At 38.7% G+C, this 7,749-nt stretch overlaps 1 protein-coding gene across 1 annotated transcript in view; it reads right to left on the bottom strand.

The window, feature by feature from the left end:
- STK17B (serine/threonine kinase 17b) overlaps window positions 1-7,475 on the bottom strand; it is a 27,144-nt gene extending 19,669 nt beyond the window's left edge. The window contains exon 1 of the mRNA XM_004674423.2: window positions 7,241-7,475. The gene's annotated coding sequence lies outside the window, so the exon portion shown is untranslated. The remainder of the gene's footprint in view (window positions 1-7,240) is intronic.
- Window positions 7,476-7,749: the final 274 nt, after the last annotated feature.

The following is a 7,749-nucleotide window of genomic DNA, read 5'->3' as shown; positions in this document are numbered from 1 at the left end:
GGTTTGATAATGACTTTTTTTTTAAGATTTTATTTATTTATGCATACAGAACTGGGGTACAGGCCAGAGGTGCAGGGGCAGTGAGAGGATTCACCTGAGACAGAGTGGGGAGCAGAAAAGGGGAGCAGATCTACGAAGTACACTGCTGAGGGGAGCAGTGGGCGGATCAGGAGAGTTCTGCAGCACCATGTGGGTCACCTCTGGGACTGGGGATCGAACTTGCACTGAGTGGGCTGTGGCTAACTCGCAGTGCCCTGCTTTAACCCACTACACCACCAGGGAGGGCCACTATTCATTTTAAAATGAATTTCAAATAGTCAAATTTGGTCATGAATTCACATTTTGAGTTATACTGACAGTGTGAATGACTGAAAGAGACAAAACGTGTCACAGACTAGGTGTCAATACTAAATTCAGAAACTTACATAGGTATTAAGACTTTCTTTTAGTAGAGCCTTGTACAGAGTTTACCATGTACAAAGAGCTGTATAATTTTGTTGGACGAAAAGTTGATAAAAAGTTTTATTCTAGATTCTAAACTCTGAAGCTCATGTTTATCTGGAACTTTGTGATATTTACATGTATTTAGTTTTATCACCAAAACTATTATTTCATAACTGAGTATATATAACAGTGGCCCATATAGTTCAAGATACTTCTAACTTTCCACTGTGCTAATAAAAGAACAACTGCCACTGCTCTAGCTCTCTCCCATAATAACCTGCTGGTTTTGTTCCTTCTCAGCCACATTTTTTCCTCCCCTTATTTCCTGCTTAACATGTACTGTTCTTTATCCTCCTAAATACAAATGCCAACTATATGCAACTTAGCAAATAAGCAGGATGACTAGAGTTCAGTATTTTCAGTTTCTGTATTTTCTGTTTTATTCTCAAATCAGCAAAATAATATTCTCTAAATCCTTTGGTCTTTGAGAAAACAAAGAACTAGCTTGTTTTGGGATAAACCTCTAGTAGACTCAGAGTAACAGTACAGCATTCTGAAAATAACATTGGACTGAAATATGTCTGGGTCTGAATTCCATTTAACCATATTACCAGATATGAGGCATTGATTAAATTATTTAATTATTTAACTTCACTCCTCTTATGGGCTGAATTCTTCCCCCTCAAAGCTCATATATTGAAGTCCTAACCTCTCCCACTTCAGTTCTCAAAAAAGTGATTATAATTGGAGACAGGACATTGAAAGAGCTAATTAAGTTAAAATTAGGTCATTGGGGTAGACCCTAATTCAATAGAACTGGGATGCTTACAAAAAAAGATCAAGACATAAAACACAAAATATGAGGGCACAGGGAGAGGCCACCGCTTACCAGCCAAAGAGAAGGACCACGGATGAAACCAGCCATATACAACTTAACCTTCGAATTCTACTTTCCAGAATCATGAGAAAATAAATTCCTGTTGTTTGAATACTCAGTTGACAGTACTTTGTTATGGTGGCCTAGCAAACTAACCCAGCTACTTGAAAACAGTAACAACCAACTGAAATATTTCAGATCTATAGTAAGGAATACAAATATTGTAAAAAAAAAAACTACTTTTTCATTATTTTATCATATCTTGTTTAAATTAAAAGTAAACACTCATCAACACAGCTGAAGTCATACCCTTCTTTCTACCCAGTTTAGCACAGGATGGGTGGTACTGTCATCTCCTTACCAAAATTTGCCTCATTAAGACTTTTATTTCCCCCTTTTAACTTTTACTGTTTTAATGCAATGAAGATGAAATGGATTTTTGTTATGATTTTGCATTTCCCTGATTACTAATATAAGCTTTAACTCTGCTGACTTCTAAAGGGTATATAGAAGAAACTATCTGGCAGAAATCTAAAGATTAAAAATCAAAAAATGGGCCCTCCCTGGTGGTGCAGCGGGTTAAAGCACAGCACTGAGAATCTAAAGCCACTTCTGCATAAGTTCGATTCCCGCCTGCCCCGGAGGTGACCACATGGCGTGGCAGACCTCTCCTGACCCGCCCGCTGCTCCCTTCAGCAGTGGACTTCGTCGATCTGCCTGTTCTGCTCCCCACTCTGTCTCTGGTGAATCCTCTCACTGCCCCCAGCCTCTGGCCTGTACCCCAGTTCTGTATACACAAATAAATAAAAATAAATCTTTTTTAAAAAAATCAAAAAATGGTGAACATATATAATGGCACTGTATAGAGCTAGTTCTGAGAATACTACACAATACTCAACAGATATTAATATTCTACCCAAAGATACTCCCTAAACAGTCTCCAGCCTTGCTAAATAGCCATACCCTATTTCCATATACAAACCTCTCACTGAGTAAGTCTACAACTCTTAAAATTCTGTCTTGTATGTAATCATCATAATGGAGGAATATATTTTGTGACTGTAAATGTAGCTAAAAACAGCATTGGGCAAACAGCAGCTCTGAAAATATGCTAATATAAAAGTCATTTTTGAAATGTGATATACTTCACTTTGGCTCTGAATATTCTGGAACACAAGCCATGAGCCATGTCTCAGAACAAAGGGTACATTTCTGATGAGTAAAACTTAAACTAAGCTGCTTACTGCCAATACATCTATAATGCAGAATATTTCAACTACCACAGCATCTCTTACTGCATTTCCCTTTTTTCACTGCACTTGACCAGCTGCCATGACCTAGAAATTTTTCTATATTATTTCCTTTGGCCAGTTCTGCAGAGAGTGGGACACAAATGTCCCTTTTGTCCAGCAAATCCTTCACAAGCATGGCTTGTAAGATTTAATCTTTGGGTACATGAAAATTATCAGTCATCTTTCCTTCCTCATCTTCCTAAATTTGCCCACAAATTCTCTTTAACCTCAATAAACAATTCCCAGACCTCAGACCATTGTCTTTTGCCACAATTCACAGACCTTTAACTGATTCTAAATTACCAGTCTCACTCCACTTGAAATTCATTTTATAACATCTGAGGTTACAATAATAAAGAAACTCAAGGAAATCAATGGGTAAATTTGTGTTATGTGTACAGATACACGGTTATAGACATAATCAGATATTAGAAAAAGTAAGTAAGTTAAAAAAAGGCAAGATAAAATTAAGGTTTCAATTACATATTACTAAGGAATAATAATGATATCAAAGCTATCTCCAAAGTTTTTTTTCATTAACTCCCATTACAATAAGAGTTCAGATCTAGATGAGTGAAGGACAAGGTTACGTTTGAACTGGGCTTTGACTTACTTGAAGGGAGAAAACAAATGTGACACAATGGAATAGAGGACAAACAATCCCTATAATAGCTCTATTTAAAAACTATTATGATATTAATTTCAAAGCTAACAAAAACATTCTATAAAAACTGAATATACACTAAGTAGAAACATCTACAGAATTAAGCATCTGTTTTGATCCATTCATTAGCTCCCAGTACTATCAGCTAAAAAAAGTCTTTACAGTATCACTCACAAAAGCCTTTAAGGCAAAGTACACACCAGCTTCATTTCCTGCCCCATACATATCTCACATTTTGCTTCTAGATCTGTTACCCTTTTTTGCCTTAAACATCTTTTCTACCTTTCCTTAAATGGCAAACTCTTCTCATATATCTTTCATAGCTCAACACAGATTTTCATCTCCCTTAAGATTTGTCGGAAATACACAGAGGTAAATGTGGTCGCTCCTTTACGCTTCAGATAGAAGGACCAGTGAATATCTCTTTATCTCAAAATAACGTGTTAGACTGCAATCATGTTTAGTGTCTGAGGGCAGCAATCATTCACTTCTATGCCTAAATTTCCAGAATGGTCTCTAGAATCTGGAAGAAATTTAAAAAATATTTGATGAACTAAATTGTAAGAATTATGAAACCTGACATTCATCTTGAAGTTACAGCATTGGAGCTTAAACTACAGCTAGTCTCTGCTTGATTCAGTATTTGGCTAAATAAAATAAGAAGTATTTTAAATTGCTAACAGACAATTTCAATTCTAAACAAGATAACCACAAGGTCTGGAAACATGAATAATTCTTTTTTATCACATAGTGTAATAAAATGCCAACAGATCATTATATTGTATTTTGCTTTCTTTCCAGGCTATTTACCTAAAAAAGACCATTATTTTAAGAGCTACTTCAATCAGGTAATTCAGTTACTTACTAATGACTGATAAATCTAAATCTTCATGAAGTAAATTCAAAAGGCAATGGGAAACAAAGGCACAAAATTAAAGAAAAGTTGTTCTTTCTGCCATTTACAGCTACCAAGTTTTCTTTAGGAAACAAGGAACTGTTTCCTAAAGAATGCTTGATTTATTTATCAAGCATTCATCAGAATAAGGAAGAATTTTCTGCTAGTGTGGCAGAAGGATTCATGTTTTATTAGTCAATTGAGAAGTAAAAATATTGGTGTGGAGATAAGGATGATAATGATTTTCAACTTCAGGGAGAGAATACATTCCTTCTGTGTATTCTAACAGGTTTTGTTGTTGCTGCTGTTTTTAAAGTTGAAAGAAAGCATGATTCAAGAATTTAACCCTTTGAAAATCACAAAGGGAAGTAAGCTATAGTCCAGTCAGTCTAGTGTGTACTACCCAGTCTAGCTGACCTTCCAGGCTGAGACCTCAGGCCTGATTCTCTGTCAGAACAGTAGGGCCTGTTGCTACCATCTGAAGCAAATTACACAAGGAAGGGGAGATGTTGAAAAAAGTAAATATACTAGGCTAACAAACACTGTTTATCATTCATCAGATGGATAATTTGTTTCTGTTGCAAAATAAAATACTATTTACTTTTTACTTATAGTATCTCTGAAATATTTTTTGCTAAACATTATAATGCAATAAGTTTTATAACCCCTTGAGTATTAAAGGTAAAACAACCATCTCATGATTAACATTAAAATTTAACATTAAAATTTTAATGCATAATTGTACCTTATTTTAGAGAAGAAATTTAAAAGGATTAAGGAATGCATATAACCTGTTGCACATTATTAGAAAAAAATTAATGTTAAAATGGCATTAAAGTGGAAAGTCAAATGGATCTGAAAAAAGATGTCAGAATTTTTTTTTTAATTTAAGAGAGTATGTCTTGAAAAATTACAACAAATTTAGATAAAAATATGTACTTGTAACTTAGATTAAAGTTCATTTCTCAATTGAAATATTCAAAGAAAACCCTTTGATAATAGTCTATCAGAATAGAAGGTCCTAAAAAAAAAGTACTGAATTTTGAAAGTCACAGGAACTAAAACATCAGAAATTTTCTCCTGTGTAAAGAAAGCATACAAATGACTGCTAACATTTCTGACACAATAATGTAAAAAGATTCTTTAAAAAGAAAAGAGTCAATCAAAAGCTTTTAGAGGCAGTACATTTAGGAGCACTGCTTTCATCTGCAAATTTTACACAGGAACTATCTATTACAATTTTAAGAACTTAAGTGAAAGTGTTAAGCAATTGTCTTCCTGGGTTTTAAAATGTTAAAACAAGAAAATTTTGATAAGGAAATACTTTCATAATTATCAAAAAGTTTCAAAACAAAGTTTTAATAATATGTTAAAATGTTTACTTAACATCAGTAAAACTCTGTGGAAGCTTCAAAATAAAATTGGTAATAAACATGCCATAAAATGTCTGCATCTTCATCAGGTTTGTTGTTACTATCCTTTCAACTTTCCTAAAAACAATTCTCCTTAACCAGATTGTAATTCACTATTCCATAAGCCTAGGAGAAAGTGCAGTCATACTGTCCACACACACACACAAAGGCCTTTAAGTTACACAAATTTTACTTCCCAAGCTTAAGTATATTGCCATGTAGATATATCTCTTCTCAATTTTAGATCCATAATTTAGAAAAATGATCTAAATATTTAAGCTATGTATCTCAAAAATACTGCAGCTCTTTATGACAACTGCAATTATTAAAATAGTCAAGAAAATGTCAACACTGAACTTTGTTCAGAGAAATATGAAGAGGGAAGAGGTTTTAAAGTGGGTCACTGCTTCTATGGACCAGCTTTTTCAAAATTACACAATTCTTTGGGTATGTGATTAAATATTTATAAAACAAACATTTTAAAGTTGTCGAAAACATCTTCCACAGTTCACCTAAAACTATAAAATGCTGTATCAAAGAGAAAGCAAGCGCATCATCTTTTCTTTAATAGAACTGTACATATTACCGGTTACACATGCTGTCACTGGCCTAGTCATCTGTAGACCCAGCTGCTGGTCCGCACATTTTCTACCCGAGGTGAGAATTTAAAGGGGCCACACTAGGAAGGCTCACCGCAAGGTTCAGCCGGCACCACAAATGTAAACATTACGTAGGCAAAACAATCAGTACGTGTGACACGCAGACCTAATATTATTGAAATTTGATCAGTAGGTGGTTGAATTTTTTAATGTATTTTTTTTTCTTAATTTCAATTTGCAAATAGATGGCAAAGTGCCTGGAGTCCCATCACAGTCAAAAGATATATCAGTTACCAGCTGCCTTTAAAATCTTCAATTTCGTAGCTACTTAGCCGTGTAAAGGAATTCAAACGAACTGCTTCTCTTTACAATAAAACAAAGAACTAAGCTAAACGTCAGAATCATAGCCACCGTACAGTTGCAGGGCTTGAGGATGGACAGTGTATACTTAAGTAGCTTACATGGCGTCAAAAATCAAATTGCTGACAATCAGTAAAAGGGCTGCAATTTGTCTTGTCTATTCACTATTTTTTTTTAAAGTTTCTTACACGCAGTTAACTAAAAAATGCCACACAAGATGAGCACAAACTTTGTTCAGAGTGAAGGCAGCGGTGAGCAGGACGCATCCCGAGTCCAGATACATTCGGCTACAGCTGTGAGCCCGGGAGGAGCCCGCAGGCCAGCGTCTGCGCGACCTGGGCGACCTGGACGTGAGCACGAGCTAGCCGGAGCCACTGGGCCCCCACGGGGCGCCCGGCCCGCACACACAGACTTGCTCCTTGCGAGGACCACCGCCCCACCCCGCACCCACTGTAAGCCGGAATTCGGCGACCGGCCAGGAGCAGCCGGGACACCTGAAGGGCGCCAGAGTCAGCGTCCACCGCCGGGAGGACCGCGGCTCCGCCTCACGTCGCTGGGGTCCTGCCTCGAGACCCCTCTCACGCTTAGGGTGTCTGTACCCAGCGCGTGTGGGCTGGCTCAGGGGTTCCAAGTTGCACCGCCGGGCCTACCCGCCAATCCCGGCAGTCATGGACGCGCGACGGGGGAAGACACTGACCGCTCGGGCCGCAGCAGGTTCTCTCTGGGCTGCCCCCTGCAAGGGGGCTCCCGTCCCGCCCCAAGCCGTGGGCACTACAGGACGCGTTCTCCAGCGATAGCCGGGTCAGGCGCCGGGTGCTCCGAGCGTGGCAGGACCCACTTTTACGCTTCCGTGAAACGCACGGCAGTTGTGACTTGGCCCCCACTGGGATGGCTCCCGGCAACGGCAGCGGAGACGGTGGACGCGGCTTACAGTTGAGGTTTGAAAATTGCTGCAAATGCGGGGGGCGGGGTGGGGGGGGGGCAGTACTATTTGCTGGAGCCCACCCCTTCTTCTTAGCAGCCAATCAGAGTGCGCCTGGAAGGCGGGTTGTCACGTGACGGACGGGGCGAGGCCGGCTGTCCACGAGAGCTACGGGGCGGTACCCAGGGGCGAGGGTGCGGTTGGGTCCGGTCCAGTGGCAGATTACTGGGCGGAGCTGAGGAGCAGGTGGGGCCCTGGCTTAATTGCGGGAGGGCGGGGTATAG

This window comes from Condylura cristata, unplaced genomic scaffold (assembly GCF_000260355.1).
Source record: "Condylura cristata isolate star-nosed mole 26May11 unplaced genomic scaffold, ConCri1.0 scaffold00002, whole genome shotgun sequence".
Lineage (NCBI taxonomy): Eukaryota > Metazoa > Chordata > Mammalia > Eulipotyphla > Talpidae > Condylura > Condylura cristata.
Note: the sequence above shows the minus strand (reverse complement) of the source record. Positions and strands in the feature narration are given on the sequence as shown.